This window comes from Lathyrus oleraceus, chromosome 3, assembly GCF_024323335.1.
Source record: "Lathyrus oleraceus cultivar Zhongwan6 chromosome 3, CAAS_Psat_ZW6_1.0, whole genome shotgun sequence".
Taxonomy (NCBI): Eukaryota; Viridiplantae; Streptophyta; class Magnoliopsida; order Fabales; family Fabaceae; genus Lathyrus; species Lathyrus oleraceus.
Window position 1 is genome coordinate 39,323,508 of NC_066581.1, and position 20,857 is coordinate 39,344,364.

Sequence of the window (20,857 nt, forward strand, 5' to 3'; positions counted from 1 at the left end):
CCCCCATCACCCTTCACCACCACACATCGCACCATCTTCTTCTTTTGCAGGTTCTGCTCCTGAATTCTATATTACTGAGTGTAATACCTCAAAATTTTACCCCCTCATGCATGCATTCATTTTTAGGTCATTTAACATTTCATATTGCATTTCATCATGGCAATCGGAATCGGATCCAAGAAGCTTGAATATCATCCAAGATACTTTGTGGGTCCTATCTGGGTGATCAGTCAACACAAGGGAATGACTTGAGATACTTCCAACATGTTCAAATGGGGTCTATTCATCAGTCAAAACGTTAATCTTGAAGGAGCAAAGGTTTGTTCATGAGTTGTCATGCTCGCTAGGCGAAGCCCACGTGTTTTGAAAAAAAAAACGAAAAACGAAAAACGAAAAAAATAAAAATGAAAAAAATAAAAATAAATAAATAAAAGAAAAAATCTTGGACTTGGACCTCTCTCATTTGAACCCACAGGTCCACAAAAATCAGGTTATAAATTCAGAGTTTCAGTGAAACAAAAGGCAATTCTATTCCTATTACCCTATCTAGGAAAAAGATAGTGAGAGAAGAACCCTGGGGAAAAAGATAGTGAGAGAAGAGCTAACAGAGTTCAGAGCAACCTCCAGGCAACTCTGAAAGGTTCATTCTGACTCACACACTTTCAGCTCAAGCAAACCCTAACATTGGTTCGCAAATCCAGCCGTGCCATTTGACTTCAACCGATCTCTCCAATTAGGTTTGCCCTTATTCCCATTACCTTTGTGCTTTGAAGTTGAATACTCTGAATGTTTGAGGTATGATGGATGAATTTCATTAGGTTTTTGCCCACGGGTTCATAATTATGTATGAATGTATAAATAATGCCTTGAATGCTTAATCGTTTAATTTCTGAAGTGTATGCCACAGGGTTTGAGGTTTCTGAAACCATACTGTTATCCATGAAAAACCATACTGTTTTGCTCTAATCTGACTTACGTTTGTCATAGCATGATTTCTCCTAATCCTTATCTTGTTTCACTAACCCTTTTGTTGAGCTTTTGTGAAGGCTCACATGACTTTTGCAGGGATAGCTCGCTGGATATTCCACTTTGCTTGTGGGATACCATTTGGGAGATTTATTCTGATTGCCTTGTTGGCACATTTACTTTATACATGTTTGTTTTGTATGTGTTCGTATCCCCGCAGGTAGCGGGTTCCTTCGTCAAGGAATGCCTTTTTGCATGAGCATCCCAAACCCTAACCCTTCATTGATTTTTCTTCTCCTAAACACACGTTTACTCCTTCTACTACTGGTGAGTAAGTCTCCAAAGGTCGAGCATCCGGTAGATTGCGTAGTAATGTCGTCCGCCCCCAAAACATACTCCTTAACCCCGTAGTTAGCCGAACTACGGCTTGCTCTGATTCTCATTCCAGATGAGATACGTAGGCATAAGACGCGATGTCTTAGCGAGCACACATCCCCCAAACCCATAGGTCAGCCGAGCTACGAAGACTTTGATTCTCATATTCAGATGAGATACGTATGCAGTGGATGCGACATCCGCGCGAGTCATTTTCATTTAACCCTTTTTTTAGTAAACAACACAAGATAAACTCACACCCTCTAGACAAGAACTACAAAAGTGGATCCCGTAGTGTACTACGGAATCGTAGGGGTGCTAATACCTTCCCTTCGCATAACCGACTCCCGAACCTAAGATTTGGTTGCGAGACCTTGTCTTTTCCTTTCCTCTTTTCAGGTTTACTTCGAGCGTTTCCTTTCCCTCCTTTGGGATAAATAACGCACGGTGGCGACTCTTCTGTCATTTTCTTTCGCCGGTTGTTTTTTCGCACACTGTATTTTTCAGGTTGCGACAGCTGGCGACTCTGCTGGGGACCCGGTTTCCCTAAGCGAGTCCCTCCTAGCTTTTGTAGTTTGTTTGTTTATTGGGTGTTCATGCTTTTGTACAGGTTTTTATTTACCTGCTTTACCTTATTGCATTGTGTACATATCATTGTTGTATCTGTTGGCTGGCTATGGCTGCTTGGTGATCTTTGTGAGATGAGTTCTATACCCAAACTCGAGTGCACTTAGGATAGGAGAATGGCATAGTCTTGTCGACTTGTGTGGAGTTATTCCTTAGCAAGTTGACTTGCAAGCCCATTCACTTGGTGGAGGTCATGTTGAGATCAATAATGTCACACAAGTAAGTGTGGTTAGACATTACTTTTTCCAATATAGACCTTAGAAGCCAAGGACCTTAGTTTACCAAACCCATCTTGGCCTATTCGTAGGACGTAGTGCGAAAGTCGTTCAAGTGTAAGATTTGATACGATTGTTACGCGATACTACACTCATAAGAGTCTCTCTTAAGAATATTTTTGGAATACGAGTAGTTGTTCCTCCGATAATATCCGAAAGATGGGATTATGACTATGGGAACCTTTTGTAGAACATATTTGGCAGGTTTAAACCTTAGTACACTCCTTTTGGGTGGTTCTTAACCTAAACTCCATGCTCGTGACTTGCAACAAACCCTTGATTCATGGTTGATCCGATCAGGTATCCTTAATATCAATGAAACTTGGGTGTTGATAAGGTGTAAACCATAATCCACCAAAATGGGTGGTTGATATTAAGGATAACATGATCCATCCCATGACCTTTGTTTGGTGTGCTCTTAATTTCTCTCCAGACAGTGCAACCTGACAGATGTTCAAGCAAATACAGCGATCCTGATTCCCATGCCACTGGACTGCATTCACATCATTTTGCATCACATCATTTTGCATTCATAATCATTCACACATGTTTATCCATTTCTGTGGGGTTTATATCTTCTACTTGATTCTAGTCGGAACTTTCTTGGTTCTCATCAACGGCTTAGTCTTTTTTTTACATCGTTTATCTATTGAGAGACTGGAATCAAGGGGGTAGAATACCTTTGGAATTGATAAACATGTCATTGCATTTACATATTCATTAGAATGTCTTGCATAACAGGTACCGCCACAGTGTTCTCAGTTTGTTTGGTGTTCCATCAGCAGGATAGCTGACCCAGGCATTCACCGGTACGGTACCCGCAGAAACCAACAGAGAATAATGGAAAGCCTACAGGCAGAGTTTGCCGAGATGAAAATCCGCATGAATCAATTCATGGATGTGGTTCAAGGGGTGGCTCAGGGACAGCAAGAGCTCAAGAAGATGATACAGAGGAATCCCCCTGCTCAACCAAAGACGGTGACTGATCCTCCAGCTGGAGAGGCTAATGGACCCAATGGACTGGGGCCTATCCCAATCCTACATGTCACCTCCGGTCAACAGCCCGTTCATGATGATCAGGACGATTAGTTCCCCCTGCTGCAGGAAGACTTTGGTATGGGTCATGGTGTGGACCCCATGTTTAGAAGATTGGAAGAGAGGTTGAAGGCAGTGGAAGGACAAAATCCTCTGGGAGTAGATGTTGTTGACTTGGGGCTGGTCCCAGGTGTTAGAGTGCCACCGAAATTCAAGGTTTCGATATTTGACAAATACAATGGCAACTCTTGCCCGAAGACCCATGTCCAAGCCTATTTCCGTAAAATGGTTGCATACTCCGATGATAAAAAGTTTCTTATGTACTTTTCCCAGGACAGCCTAGCTGGGGCATCCCTGGAATGGTATATGAGGCTGGGCAGAGCCCACATCCGTTGCTGGAGGGATTTGGCTGAGCCTTTCGTGAAGCAGTATCAGTATAATGCAGACATGGCTCCGGACATAACTCAATTTCAAAATCTGTCTCTTAAAAGCAATGAGTGCTTTAGAGAATACGCTCAACGCTGGAGAGAAACAGCTTCCCGTGTTCAACCTCCTATGTTGGAGAAGGAAATGGCTAACATGTTCATGAACACTCTGCCAAGACCTTATTTGGAGCGCCTGGTGGGTTGCAATGCCTCCAATTTTGCTGATGTAGTCTCTACCGGAGAGAGGGTGGAGAATTACCTGAGGACATACAAGACCCAGAGTGGAGGTGGATCCTCATCAGGGGTGAAGAAGCCGTTCATTCAGGGAAAGAAGAGGAGAGAAGGGGATGCAAGTGCCATATCTTCTTATCAGAACAGGGATAACCGGAGGAATAACTTTCAGAACTATCATCAGCAACCGTATGTTGCCGCTGTGACCATTCCAGCTGCAGCACCACTACAAAAACAACAACCACAGCGTCAACCAGCTCAGTACCAACCACAACAACCGGGTAACAGACTCGCCTATCAACCGAGGCCAAGGACGATGGACCGGCGTTTCGACACTCTTCCAATGTCGTACGTGAAGGAGAATTGCGGTCCAAAACGCAGCGGAAATAAAATTTTCTCCTTTAGAGATCCTTACGAATGGTCATGATCAGTGATAGAATATTTACCTCTTGTGACGGTTGAAACCTTTGGTGCAGATCTCTTGTGACGATCAAAACCTTTGATGCAAATCCACGAAGCGATCACGAACGTTGAACGATGACAACGTCTCTACTCAGTCCACACGAACGGGTTCCTTCAATCTCAGTGCTAGCTGGTACGAATGAAGGCTTTGAGTGAGAGAGAGAGAGAGAGTGAAAACGAAAAGAAATGCAACCGCAATTTTTGCTTCTGCACAAGGGTTCTATTTATAGAACCACTTGTGTGGGCTTCAAGCTAAAAAGCCCACTTAAGTGTATTTTGGCCCATTTCTTATAATATGCCCAAAATCACTTAAGCCCATGGTACCTTACCATATTTCGTATTCTACTCAAGTACATCGTACCTTACAATGTTCTATAATTCACTTAAGGGCACCATACCTTACGGTATTCCTTAGTTACTCTATCTCTCATCAATCCGTCCTTTGTGTGTGACCCTATAGGTTTTCGCGGCATTGGCAATTATGTTAAATCATGTATTTAACATAATAAACAGTGAGCGGTATCTAGCAACACATCACTGCTACCCAAGACACGAAAATGTCAAGTGATCTGACAATTCCTTCTGTGATAATAATTATGTGTATAATTACTCTTTTGCCCTTATGTCTATATTGAACACAAGGCATAGACCGTGTCATCCTTGTTCAGTTCAATATTGGGCCCATAGACATTTATCCTGTTACGCAGGATGGGCAAATTCCATGTAGGACACTCATGTCCCTCAGCATGCTTTGTGGAGTACCCATCAACTGTCTTTATGGTTATCCAGTTACGGACAACGTTGGATCAGCAATAAAGCACTCGACTCTACATCTAGGATCCATAGTGGTTTCAGGTCGAAGAGTGGAATACACTATTATCACCATGAGAATAACTTATGACACTTTGCATAACTTTATATATAGTATTCTCATAGCGGGTCAATCCGGTATAAATATTACTCCTAATATTCATACCTATGTTTAAGACTTGATAACTCCTTATCCATGATCCATGAGATGTGATCATCAGTCTATATACATAATAGTCTTAATGCTTTAATGTCATCCCACTTCACAATAAAGCTCGACTACGGATACTTTAAGAATAGTGTCCTTATGTTTAATGTGATCTCATGATTAAGTCATACTTGATACATTAAACAGACTAGCTATTCTAGGGACTTTATTAAACAAACGTAATAAAGAAAATGCCTTTTATTATTAATAAATAATTCGATACAAGTACGAAAAGTATTGGCCTCTAGGGCTTACACCAACAGTACGCTCAGTTGCTTTCTAGTCTTCAACAACTACAACTTGTGTAGTTGCGCACTCTGGCTCCTCCCGTTGGTAGGCTTCCGATGGGTTATGACGCCAACGCTAGATGTAGCTTCCACTCTGGGGCACCTGGCCATAATATTGAGAACTGCAAAGCTTTTAAGCACGTAGTTCAGGACCTCATTGATTCAAAGGCCGTTAACTTTGCACCAGCTCCTAATGTCGTCAACAATCCCATGCCCCAGCATGGTGGAGCCAACGTTAAAATGGTTGAAGGAGAAGTCAAATTAGTCTCTGCGGTCAACAATGAAGATGGGGATAGTGATTGCGACATCGATAACTGGGTGCGTCCGAGGATCCCGGGTGAAGTTCTCAACAATTGGTCTTCTGAGGAGATTGTCCAAGCCACTTGTTTGGAGGAGTAATTTTCTTTGTTTATTCATGCATATCCAAGTCTTACGTTTCGCGAGGGCGTAATGACTCATTGTAGGGCTCATCTATGTGACACTTGCATTTTTTATCATAAATAAAGGATGTCTTTTTGCATTCAAATATTTCGTTCCCTGTCTTTCTATTTTTGCAGTTTTTCAAAAAAAAATGGCAATGTTTTGTTTAGTTTCCACTTTTTATTTCACACTCATAAGCACATACCATCACTCATGCAGATGCACATCACCAGATCCTATTGATAACGGTTCTTCTATGGCTCGCTTCGACTTTGAAAATCCAATCTTTCAAGCTGAAGAAGAGGGTGATGAAGACTGTGAACTCCCTGAAGAACTTACCAGGTTATTAAAACAAGAGGAAAGGGTCATTCAACCGCATCAAGAGTCTGTTGAAGTGATTAATCTCAGCACCGAGGACGCCAAGAGAGAAATCAAGATAGGGGCTGCTTTGGAAGACAATGTGAAGAAGGGGTTGATTGAATTGCTGCCAGAGTATGTTGACATCTTCGCTTGGTCTTATCAGGACATACCAGGGCTTGACACAGACATCGTGGTACATCGCTTGCCGCTCAAAGAAGGTTGTCCTCCGGTCAAGCAGAAGCTCAGAAGAACAAGACCAGAGATGGCTGTCAAGATAAAGGAAGAAGTGCAAAAACAGTTGGATGCAGGGTTTCTAGCAGTCACAAATTATCCGCCATGGGTTGCAAATATCGTTCCAGTACCTAAGAAGGATGGAAAGGTACGGATGTGTATTGACTACCGGGATCTGAATAGGGCTAGTCCTAAAGATGATTTCCCCTTACCTCACATTGACGTTTTGGTGGATAACACGGCTCAGTTCTCGGTATTCTCCTTCATGGATGGCTTTTCTGGCTATAATCAAATTAAGATGGCACCAGAAGACATGGAGAAGATAACATTCATAACCCCATGGGGCACCTTCTGCTACAAGGTGATGCCGTTTGGTCTGAAAAATGCCGGAGCAACATATCAGCGAGCGATGGTGACTCTGTTCCATGATATGATTCATCATGAAATCGAGGTTTATATTGATGATATGATTGCCAAATATCAGACAGAAGAAGAACATTTGGTGAATTTGCAGAAACTGTTTGAGCGTTTGAGGAAATTCAAGCTGAGGCTTAATCCGAACAAATGTACTTTTGGGGTGAGATCTGGAAAACTATTGGGTTTTGTTGTTAGCGGAAAAGGGATTGAGGTGGATCCGGCCAAAGTGAAAGTGATACAGGAAATGCCTGAGCCAAGAACAGAGAAACAAGTCTATGGTTTCTTAGGGAGGTTGAACTACATTGCAAGGTTCATCTCTCACCTAACAGCCACGTGTGAGCCAATATTCAAATTATTGAGAAAGGATCAGGCTATCAGGTGGAATGATGATTGTCAATGGGCGTTCGAGAAGATAAAAGAGTATTTGCAGAATCCTCCTATCCTTGTTCCTCCGGTCCCAGGGAGACCGCTGATTATGTATTTGACAGTACTGTACAATTCCATGGGTTGTGTTCTCGGTCAACACGACGAGACAGGTAGGAAAGAGCATGCCATCTACTACCAGAGTAAGAAATTCATAGATTGCGAGTCGAGATACTCAATGCTTGAAAAAACATGTTGTGCACTTGCATGGGCTGCGAAGCGATTGAGACAATACATGCTGTCTCACACAACCTTACTGATCTCCAAAATGGATCCAGTCAAGTATGTATTTGAGAAGCCAACTCTCACCGGAAGAGTTGCTCGTTGGCAAATGGTACTGACAGAGTACGACATCCAGTATACTTCCCAGAAAGCCATCAAGGGGAGTATTCTGTCAGACTATCTTGCTCAACAGCCGGTTGAAGATTATGAGCCGATGAAGTTTGATTTTCCAGATGAAGACATCATATTCCTCAAGATGAAAGACTGTGAAGAGCCAGTTGTTGAAGAGGGACCTGATCCAGACGAAAAGTGGACTTTAATGTTTGATGGGGCCGTCAACGCCAGAGGAAGTGGAATTGGTGTTGTCATTACAACTCCAAAAGGTGCCCACATGCCTTTCACCGCTCGTCTGACTTTCGAGTGCACCAATAATGAAGCTGAGTATGAAGCCTGTATCTTGGGTATTGAGCAAGCCATTGATTTGAGAATCAAGACTTTGGACATCTTCGGAGATTCAACTCTGGTAATCAATCAAGTGAATGGTGATTGGAACACTCTCCAGCTTACTCTGGTCCGTTACAGAGATTACACGAGAAGACTGTTGACTTTCTTCACAACAGTAAAGTTGTACCATATACCTCGTGATGAAAACCAGATGGCAGATGCTCTTGCTACTCTATCCTCCATGATCACGGTGATCCGTTAGAACCATGCTCCCAAGATCGACGTGATGCGCCTTGATAGGGCCGCATATGTGTTTGCTGCTGAACTGGTAGTTGATGACAAGCCCTGGTATCACGACATCAAGTGCTTTCTAAAGAATCAAGAGTACCCTGCAGGGGCATCCAACAATGATAGAAAGACTTTGAGAAGATTGGCAGACAGTTTCTTCTTGAACAAAGACGATGTTCTGTATAAGAGGAACTTCGACATGGTTTTGCTCAGATGCGTGGACAGACACGAAGCAGACATGTTAACGCAGGAAGTTCATGAAGGCTCCTTCGGTACTCATGCCGGCGGACATGCAATGGCTAAGAAATTGTTGAGAGCAAGTTATTACTGGATGACCATGGAATCTGATTGTTTCAAATATGCTCGGAAGTGCCATAAATGCCAGATTTATGCTGATAAGGTGCATGTGCCGCCGAATCCTTTGAATGTGATGTATTTGCCGTGGCCTTTCTCTATGTGGGGAATCGATATGATTGGAAAGATTGAGCCGACCGCTTCCAATGGGCATCGCTTCATCCTTGTTGCCATCGACTATTTCACCAAGTGGGTCGAAGCAGCGTCATTTGCGAATGTCACCAGACATGTGGTTGCCCGATTCATCAAGAAAGAAATCATTTGTCGCTATGGGATTCCCGAAAGAATCATTACTGATAATTGTTCTAATCTCAACAACAAAATGATGAAGGAGTTGTGCCAGAACTTCAACATTCAGCATCACAATTCTTCCCCTTACCGCCCTAAGATGAACGGTGTTGTTGAAGCAGCAAATAAGAACATAAAGAAGATTGTGCAGAAGATGGTCGTTACGTACAGATATTGGCATGAGATTCTACCCTTCGCCTTGCATGGGTACCGTACTTCAGTACGTACATCGACCGGGGCAACCCCTTACTCCCTTGTGTATGGTATAGAAGCAGTCCTACCTGTTGAAGTGGAGATTCCTTCTCTAAGAGTCATGTTGGATGTCAAGTTAGACGAAGCTGAATGGATTCGGACAAGGTTTAATGAGTTGAGTCTTATCGAAGAGAAGCGAATGGCAGCCATTTGTCATGGGTAGTTGTATCAAAGTCGGATGAAGAGAGCCTTTGATCAGAAAGTGCGTCCTCTATGCTTCCAGGTCGGAGATTTGGTGTTGAAAAGGATCCTTCCTCCTCAGACAGATCATAGGGGCAAGTGGACTCCTAACTATGATGGACCGTATATTGTCACCAAGGTTTTTGATGGTGGGGCCTTAATGCTTGCAACGATGGATGGTGAAAACTTCACTTCCCCGGTGAACTCAGACGCAGTTAAAAAATGCTTCGCATGAAATAGACCCGTTGGACAATAAAAGAGTAGATCAGGCAAAAATGGGCATCCCGGCGAACCAAGAAAATGAAAAAGGTTCGGGAAAAAATTAGGGATTAAAAGTGAAAAGATCGTACACCCGGTAAGTTGAAAACCTGAAAAGGCAACTTAGGAAAAAATGGGTATCCCGGTGGATTGAAAACCCGAAAAGGGCGATCCAGGCAAAAGTTAGGGATTAAGCGAATGACTGCGTTCTGAGTAGTTCTGAATCTCATCTCGTGTCAATGACTGGAAACTTTTGAAGGATAGGAAATAGTCCGATCACTCTTTTCAAAAAGCTGATCATCTGGAGGATCTTGAAGACGAGCAAGTCATAGCAGAATTGGAACCTAATAGAAATCCATTTCACATTGCCATTAGATTAATGTCTGTTCTTATCTGTTGTGCGATTACCTCTTTCCAGGGATTGCTTCCTGATGTAAATGCCTATTCAGAGGCCGTTCAATCAATAAAATCATGTTATTCAGTATATCTCTGTTTTCATTTTCATTTTTCTGTTTTGTTTGCAAAAATGACGTCTGAATTTTTTGATAAACATTGCATCATGACACATAAGAGATTTACAGGTACATGCTTAATAAACATTTAAAATTGCTGTAAATTTTAAGTGCTTTGGATCGTCTATTCAGAACAGGTACCCTCGGGGAATTTCCTTAAAATCCCCTGCAGATGATCGCATATGTTTTTCTTCAACAGACGAATTCGGTATCTTATCCCTGCAGAGCTGATCAGAGCGTTGGATTCTTCAATCCCCAGCAGGTTCTCACCACTGTACCTCCCCCCAAGCGGTGGTTTCAGATTATACACTCCCCAGTAGAGTTGACAGTGTTAGACTATATACCCCCAGTGGAGTTGATAGTGTCAGACTGTATCTTCCCAGCAGAAGCGGATGCTCCTCAGAGTTCGAGGCCAGATCGATAATCCCAATGCCAGATCCATGGTTTCTTTCCTTGAAGCAGAACCTCGGTACCGTATCGGTGTTTGCTTCCCCTGCTAAGTCGTCTCTCTCGCAGGTTATGGTTGCCAGAACCACTATCGCTTTCCCCAACAGCAAGTTTTCAGTGCCGTTCTCTCCCCAGTCAGAGTCTCGGTATTTCGTCATTGCTAGAACACTGTGTGGTGGGTCATTTCCCCACAGAATTCTTTGCGCTGTACATCTCCAACAGCCTTGCCAGGGTCCAGAAGATGGTGATCATTTCCCCAGCAAATCCCCTTGCCTAAGCTTGGCATTCTACCCAGCATTTCGCATCCCTGCATGTAGAATCATATTCCATTGCATACTCCCAAATCGCGTAGCATTTCCATTTTCATGGAGCATTACGCCATTGAAAAATTCAAACATACGCATGTAAGCATAAAACATTCTCGGTATCCCAAGTGATAAGCCAGAAGTTGTTTCCAGTACTCAAACTGAAGATTGTTCACGACTTACCTTTGTTATCCCCAGCAAGTGTCATTGGCCCATGCGCCGCTTCTATTATCGTTTCCTATTTCTGCCGATGCTGACAGGCATAAAGTTTCCGGTATTCAGACCGAAGTGGCGTTCAGGCCAATTTTCCGATGTTCAGATCGAAGAAGTTTCCGACGTTCAGGTCGATGCAACTTGTGGCGTTCAGGCCAGTTTTCCGATGTTCAGATCGAAGAAGTTTCCGACGTTCAGGTCGATGCAACTTGTGGCGTTCAGGCCAGTTTTCCGGTGTTCAAATCGAAGAAGTTTCCGATGTTCAGGTAGATGCAACTTGTGGCGTTCAGGCCAGTTTTCCGATGTTCAGATCGAAGAAGTTTCCGACGTTCAGGTCGATGCAACTTGTGGCGTTCAGGCCAATTTTCCGACATTCAGATCGAAGAAGTTTCCGACGTTCAGGTCGATGCAACTTGTGGCGTTCAGGCCAGTTTTCCGACGTTCAAATCGAAGAAGTTTCCGACGTTCAGGTCGATGCAACTTGTGGCATTCAGGCCAATTTTCTGATATTTAGATCGAAGTGGTATTCAGGCCAATTTTCCGACGTTCAGATCGAAGAAATTTCCGACGTTCAAGTCGATGCAACTTGTGGCATTCAGGCCAATTTTCCGATGTTCAGATCGAAGAAGTTTTCGACGTTCAGGTCGACGCAACTTGTGGCGTTCAGGCCAGCCTCTCGGTGTTCAGACCGATATTAATAATCTCATATATCCCGATGTTCAGGTCGAAGTCATTTCCAGTAATCATACTGATGAGCGGCATTCAGGCCATGGTTATTTCTATGTTACCATTTATTTTGGTATCCAGGTTAACACCTCTTTGCTGATTCTGACAGGCATTGTTACTTCACTTCACTTCAGTGCAAATTTTCGGGCTTTTATTGTATTCAATCCCTTGATACCTCGAAAGCACGAAAATCGCTGCTATCTTCTTTCCAGGTCTCCAGTTGATTGAATAGGGGCAGCTGTAATACCTCAAAATTTTCCCCCCTCATGCATGCATTCATTTTTAGGTCATTTAACATTTCATATTGCATTTCATCATGGCAATCGGAATCGGATCCAAGAAGCTTGAATATCATCCAAGACACTTTGTGAGTCCTATCTAGGTGATCAGTCAACACAAGGGAATGACTTGAGATACTTCCAACATGTTCAAATGGGGTCTATTCATCAATCAAAACGTTAATCTTGAAGGAGTAAAGGTTTGTTCATGAGTTGTCATGCTCGCTAGGCGAAGGCCACGTGTTTTGAAAAAGAAAAAAAAACGAAAAAAAAAAGAGGAAAACGAAAAGAAAAAAAAAATTAATAAATAAATAAAAGAAAAAATCTTGGACTTGAACCTCTCTCATTTGAGCCCACAAGTCCACAAAAATCAGGTTATAAATTCAGAGTTTCAGTGAAACAAAAGGCGATTCTATTCCTATTACCCTGTCTGGGAAAAAGATAGTGAGAGAAGAACCCTGGGGAAAAAGATAGTGAGAGAAAAGCTAACAGAGTTCAGAGCAACCTCCAGGCAACTCTGAAAGGTTCATTCTGACTCACACACTTTCAGCTCAAGCAAACCCTAACATTGGTTCGCAAAATCCAGCTGTGCCATTTGACTTCAACCGATCTCTCCAATCAGGTTTGCCCTTATTCCCATTACCTTTGTGCTTTGAAGTTGAATACTCTGAATGTTTGAGGTATGATGGATGAATTTCATTAGGTTTTGGCCCACGGGTTCATAATTATGTATGAATATATAAATAATGCCTTGAATGCTTAATCGTTTAATTTCTGAAGTGTATGCCACAGGGTTTGAGGTTTCTGAAACCATATTGTTATCCATGAAAAACCATACTGTTTTAATCTAATCTGACTTACGTTTGTCATAGCATGATTTCTCCTAATCCTTATCTTGTTTCACTAACCCTTTTGTTGAGTTTTTGTGAAGGCTCACATGACTTTTGCAAGGATAGCTCGCTGGATATTCTACTTTGCTTGTGGGATACCATTTGGGAGATTTATTCTGATTGCCTTGTTGGCACATTTACTTTATACATGTTTGTTTTGTATGTGTTCGTATCCCCGCAGGTAGCGCGGTTCCTTCGTCAAGGACTTCCTTTTTGCATGAGCATCCAAAACCCTAACCCTTCATTGATTTTTCTTCTCCTACACACATGTTTACTCCTTCTACTACTGGTGAGTAAGTCTCCAAAGGTCGAGCATCCGGTAGATTGCGTAGTAACATCGTCCGCCCCTAAAACATAATCCTTAACCTTGTAGTTAGCCGAACTACGGCTTGCTCTGATTCTCATTCCAGACGAGATACGTAGGCATAAGACGCGATGTCTTAGCGAGCACACATCCCCCAAACCCATAGGTCAGCCGAGCTACGAAGACTCTGATTCTCATATTCAGGTGAGATACGTATGCAGTGGATGCGACATCCGCGCGAGTCATTTTCATTTAACCCTTTTTTTAGTAAACAGCACAAGATAAACTCACACCCTTTAGACAAGAACTACAAAAGTGGATCACGTAGAGTACTACGGATGCGTAGGGGTGCTAATACCTTCCCATCGCATAACCGACTCCCGAACCCAAGATTTGGTTGCGAGACCTTGTCTTTTCCTTTCCTCTTTTCAAGTTTACTTCGAGCGTTTCCTTTCCCTCCTTTGGGATAAATAACGCACGGTGGCGACTCTTCTGTCATTTTCTTTCGCCGGTTGTTTTTTCGCACACTATATTTTTCAGGTTGCGACACTGTGGAGATGTGGCGTGACCACATGGCTAGAGAACAAAGGCATGATGACCTACTCTCTACCATTCAGCAACAACTGGCGGACAACATGAGCTTCATGCAAGAATCGCAGCGGAGGACAAATCGATCCTATGCGACTGTTACACAGACCCTGCTTGCGATCACAAAGGAGCAATCCCGTCAGCGGAACTACCACCGTGAGCATTTTGCGCTGATGGAAGCCACTCAGGATTCCATTCTAGGCAACCTTCAAGAGGTGAGGACTGGTCAGACTGCCTTATCGACCAGGATTGATCAGAGAGATCGTCGTCGCAGCAGATCCCGTCGTCCACCTCAGGATGGCGAAGGGACCAGTGGTCAACAGTAGTATGTCAGGTTACTCTCCCCTTATCTTATTTTGAAACATTAGGGAGAATGTTCGATTTAAGTGTGGGAGGAGATTTTATCGCTTTCTATTTTCCTTTGATGTTTTTAGTTAGATTATTTATTTTTATTGCTCTTTAGTTGTTTACTTTGTTTTATTTTGTTTTTAGTTAGTGTGTTTTAGAAAATACATGTGTCTGACGAGTCACTAGTATAGGGTATCTTTAGTACATCCTCATCTCCCCATCCCTTTAGCCCTACCAAAAAAAATTTTTGCAAAAGAAAACGGTGTTGTTCTGAAAGTTTTTGGGCTTTAAGACAGGTTTGAGTTAGGATGCGGTGACTTGGGAGAACTTTTTGAAACATCAGTATCGTTTTAGCACCATAGACTTCATGAATATAGGAATCACTCCCGAAACCCCATATACCATGGCCTTAATTATCATTTCAGTATAGTCCTCAGTAGTTTATTCTAGCAGTCAGCTCTGGCCTAAGCATGCTCTACGTAGGGGACCGATGAACATAAGTGAATGATCCAGTGCAATAAATAAAGAAAAAGGAAACTTCAAGATAGGTGACCCTCACAAAGTCATTTAAACCAAAAAGTTGTTGTTGGTTCTAAGTGTTGGCAGCAATTTTGGTAAAACAAAGAGTGTTCACAAAATGTTATGTGTGATGTCTTAACATAAGATATCCTATGTACCTGCTGGAGTTCAAGAATATAATCATGCAGGATTGTTTCAGAATGTCATATACAATGCCATGGCTTTTGATAATGTGTTCCTGCTGGAGTTGAAATGGAAAAACAAAATTATACAGGATTGTATCAGGATGTCATACACGATGTCATGACATCTGATGTTTGTGTACCTGCTGGAAGTTATAAAAGGAATTATGGAATTATGCAGGATTTTTCCAGGATGTCAGACCCAATGTCATGACATCCTGTACACAGAATATTCAGTGTGAATGTTTGGTGTTTTGTGATTGCACAATTAATGGAAATCTATGTATGATTGAAGATCTAATTTGCAGGCGCATTCAATCATGGATTACAACCTGATTTACTTATTTTCCAAGGAGATCTAACCAACTGTTATGAAAATATTTAATTGGAAAATAGATTTAGGGTTTTCAAGATGTCCAAGCCCAGCTGAAAGCTTCTATAAAAAGGGACTTAGAAAACCTGTTTTACAACACAACCAATACTGAGCGAAATATATATATATATATAGAGAGAGAGAGGGTTTGTGTGTGTTTAGTCGTGAGACTTGTAAGCCATTCAAGTCATCTTTTGATGATTGAATTGGACTAATTTGTGGTTGTAATTTGTCACTCTAAAACTGTTAAGCAAGAGTGTGTGTCTACTTGATCAAAGTTGTGAAGCAAGATCAAGTGTGTGTCTACTTGATCAAAGTTGTGAAGCAAGATCAAGTGTGTGTCTTCTTGATTGAAACTGTGAAGTAAAATCAAGAGTGTGTTATTGAAAAGTGTTTTATTTTCTCAAGGGATTGTTGTTTAAGATCACAGGTGTGATTGTAGGGAAGTGAGTGGGTTCTCATATCTAAGAGTGCTTAGGTAGAAATTGCACGGGTAGAGATTAGGTGAGAAAGACTGTAATTTGTTGACGTGTACGGAGAGTCTTTGAACTGATTCTATTTTAGTGAATTTCCTTCTTGGCTTGGTAGCCCCCAAACATAGGTGAGTTGCACCGAATTGGGTTAACAATTGCTTGTGTCATTTGCTTTACCATTCTGTATCTTTATCTTGTTTGTGTTAACAGATATTAGTGTCGTGATATTACCTTCAACATCTTATATCTGATACCAGAATTTCAATTGGTATCAGAGCAGGCATCCTGCTCTAGTTCTGGGTGAGATCTAGGGACAATACTTTCTGGTACAATGGAGAGAGATGGAGGATCTGTTTAGAGGCCACCAATATTGGATGGTTCTAACTATGACTATTGGAAACCTCGAATGGTAGCCTTTCTAAAATTTCTTGATAACAAGGCTTGGAAGGATGTGTTAATAGGCTGGGTGCATCCTGTAATTACTAAAGAAGGAGAAGCCACTACTGAGAAGAAGCTTGAAGAACAATGGTCCAAGGAGGAGGATGACTTAGCCCTTGGGAATTATAAAGCATTTAATGCCATCTTCAATGGTGTTGACAAGAATATTTTCAGGTTGGTAAACAACTGTGAAGTGGCTAAAGATGCTTGGAACATCCTCAAGACCACTCATGAAGGCACATCTAGAGTAAAGATGTCTAGACTACAGTTGCTCACCTCCAAGTTTGAAATTTTGAGGATGAAAGAAGATGAGAATATCCATGAATTTCATATGAGTATCCTTGAATTAGCTAATGCCTCAGGATCCCTGGGAGAAAAGATGTCAGATGAAAAATTGGTAAGAAAAATACTCAGGTCACTACCTAAGAGATTTGCTATGAAAGTGACTGCCATAGAAGAATCTCAAGACATCTCCAACATGAGAGTTGATGAGCTGGTTGGTTCTATCTAAACCTTTGAGATGGGATTGAATGATGGTTCTGAAAAGAAAACCAAAAGCATTGCCTTCATATCAAACACAGAAGAGGAAAATAGTCAGGATGTTGATGAAGATTTGGCCAATGAAGTTGCAATGCTGGGGAGGCAGTTCAACAGATTGTTAAAAAAAATGGATGTAAGATCCAAGGAAAATGTCAAGAACATCTCATCTGACATCAACAATGAAAGAAGAGCAAGGTCAGATGAGAATCCCAAAGAAGGAAAAGAAGTAAAGTGCTATGAATGTGATGGGTATGAACACATTAGAACTGAATGTGGAACCTACCTCAAGAAGTAGAAGATGAGTCTTGCTGCCACCTGGTCTGATGAGAGTGATACAAAGGAGGCTGCAAATCTGGTGATTGCATTGACAAGAAAATAGGGTTCTGATGAAGACTCAAGTGATGAAGAAGTGACCTTTGAAGAGTTAGCCTCTACCTATAGAAAGTTGTGTCACAAAAGTGCAGAGCTGTGTAAACAGGTTGAAACTCAGAAGAAGGGGATAACTCAACTTGAGAATGAGAAGGTAGAACAATTGGAAACCATCTCCAAATTAAAAACAGAAGCAGTGGCCCTGAAGGTCAAGCTAGATGAAAGTCAACAAGTTGAAAGCCAGAAGATAGTACAACTGTAGAATGAAAAGGCAGAACATGTGGAAACCATCTCCAAGTTAAAAATTGAAGCTATGTTCTTAAACTCAAAACTAGAAGAGATGACCAAGTACGTAAGGATGTTAAACAATGGATCTGACTCCTTAGACAAGATTCTCCAAACTAGACTAATCACAGGAGACAAATCTGGAATAGGGTACAATAAACCTAAGGCTGAGAGCAGTTACACTAGTTGCAAACCTCAAGCCAAATCTAAATGCAGCAATAGTAAGAGCAGTCCTGAGATGTCACATCATATGTCACAACATCAGAGGAGAAGACAACAGAAAGGGAAACACCAAAGATGGAGATGCCATTACTATGGGAAATTTGGTCACCTAAAGCCCTTCTGCTATAAGCTGTATGGTCACCCTACCCCTGTTCATCAACAGACTCACTATCAACAGCACAGGCCTATCAACAAGAAGCAATGGGTTCCTAACACTAATATTACAAGTTTAATAGCTCACATTCCCCTTAGAATCTTAGCCAAAGAAGAGTGGTATTTTGATAGTGGATGTTCTAGACACATGACTGGAAACATAGACTTGATAACTGATCTTCACCCTCATGTCATAAGCTATGTAACCTTTGGTGGTGGAGCAAAGGGTGAAATAAAAGGGATAGGCAAGCTTGATTGTCTTGGAGTTCCTAAACTTGACAATATCCTACTGGTTAAGGGCTTCACTGCAAATCTAATAAGCATCAGTCAACTATGTGATCAAGGCCTGAATGTCAACTTCACTAAAACTGAATGTCTGATTATTAACAAAGATAGTGAAGTGATTATGAAAGGAATCAGGACCAAAGACAATTGTTACATGTGGATCTCTCAAATGGATTATTCCTCAAAGTGTACCTATGACAAAAAGGAAGGGATGAAGATAAGTACAGATGCTAGAAGAACCCTCAAGAGTAATGAAAGCAAAGTCTGTGGGAAATGTCAGACAAGGATGTCACACCAGAAGCTCAGACTTAACCTCACTCTCAAGGGAGAAAAGGTCATGATGGCCCAAATAGCTGAGAGGTTAGATCAAATAGGTGGACATGTGACTAGTTATATGCAGTCTGAAATTGGAGAGAGCTTTGTTGGAACTGGGCCACAAGGGACTATGTGTGCCAAGAACAATGTGGAAAAGATTGAGATGGAGAGTGAAAGGACACCTGCTCCTATACATTTGAAAGATGAAAATGGTGTTTATGATGAAAATATATCATATGGAAGCAGCTGTTCTCAACTGGGTTGGATGGAACTGCTAATAATTGTATACAATGTCACACACGATGCCATGACATTGTATTATGACAACCTGAATACTGCAACAATGTCCAAAAATCATAGTCAACACAGTTGTACTAAGTACTTTATTTGCTGTCAATACTCTATTAGAAAATTTGTGGAAGACAAATTCATAGTTCCAAAGCTTGAAATACAACTAGCTGACAAGGTTGCAAGGGACTTGGATGATATTCAATTTGAATATGAAAAAGGGAAATTAGGGATTTGGACTCTTGTGAAATTATGGCAATTAAAGTGGAAAGAAAAAGGAAATAAAAATAGTGTCTGCCCACTTAAAATAAAGAGCCACATTAATGAGAAATCATTCGCTAGCATTGGAAATAGTATCTATGTCACTTGCACACGCTACTTAAACACAACCATCTTCATCTCCATCCAACTCCTCAAAGAAACTCTGCTGGGGAAAAGAAATTTCTGTCAAAAGTTCAACAACATGTCTCAACATCCATCATCATCTGGTTCAAAACCCTATCATCATACAAGAACTCCCTCCATGGAGTTTCTAGATGAAGACGTGCTGGACGTTACTCCTCTTTGTGTGATACCAGGTGACGCCCCAGGCTCCTCTTCCATGACTGAAACCAAGCAAGGTAACATTTCTAAAAAATCTCCTAATAAAGAGGACATGCACTTTACTGATCGTACCATAAGAAACCTAGTTACTAGGATTCTGAATGAAGAACATGCAGCCAAGGGTGTGTCTACCCCTCTGTCGAGAAGGGATCCCTCTCCTGAGGTAGAACCCCAAGCTGAGAAAGATGATGACTCATCTCGATCAGAAAAGGAAGTAGTTGTAGAAGGATTATGTTCTCTAGGTAAAAGCTTACCCAGCAAGAAACCAGCAAGTGTGTCTCATGAAACTGTTGAGGATATCATTGATTTGAGGAAGAAAGTTCTGAGGAAGAAGATGACACTTTGGTCAATCTTGTGAAAATAAGTGTAGCTAAGAAACTGAGAATCAGAAAAAGGAAGAGTGTGGCTGAAATAAGGACAGCTAGAAGAGAGAGAAAGGTTGTTGGTGTAGGTCCCTCCAAGTCTTGGAGTAAAGTAGAGGTCAAGAAGAGGAAAGAAAGTGAGAGTTCTAAATCTGATGAGGATGTCGAAGACGATGTCCCAGACATCTTCCCTACTAAAAGGCAGGCTGTGAAGAAGTCTTCAAACAAAGTGGTTGCTGTGCACCTAGACAATATCTCGTTTCACTTAGAAGATGGTGCTGCTAAATGGAAGTTTGTCATTCAGAGGAGGGTAGCTGTTGAAACAGAATTGGGAAAAGAGGTTGTTGAAGTAAAGGAAGTCATGGAGTTAATTAAGGTTGCTGGTCTTATGAAAACTGTGATTGCTCTTCCCCAGTGCTATGAGGGGTTAGTAAAAGAATTCATTGTGAATATCCCTGAGGATATTTATGAAAAAAGCAGCAGGGAGGTTTGTAAGGTTTTTGTAAGGGGTAAATGTGTGAGATTCTCACCAACCATTATCAATAAGTTCCTAGGAAGAGGAACTGATGGAGGAGTGGATTTAGAGACTACAGACAATGAGGTCTGTAGGACTATTACAATTGGCCAAGTTAAGGAATGGCCTAGTAGGAATCACCTATCAGCTGGCAAGCTAACTGTCAAATATGCCATCTTGCACAAGATTGGTTCAGCTAATTGGGTGTCTACTAATCATATCTCTACCATCTCCATTGGTCTTGGAAGAATCATTCATGCAATTGGAACCAGGATTAACTATGATTTTGGAAAGTTTATGTTTGACCAAATTATCAGACATGCCTCCACAAATGTTGTGAAGTTGCCCATTGCCTTCCCATCCATTATTTGTGGTATTATCTTGAGTCAACAACCAGGCATACTCAATACAAATGACATTCCAAGCAGAAGAAAGCCCCCACTATCCATTCATTATAAGCTGTTTGAGGGAAGCCATGTAAATGATG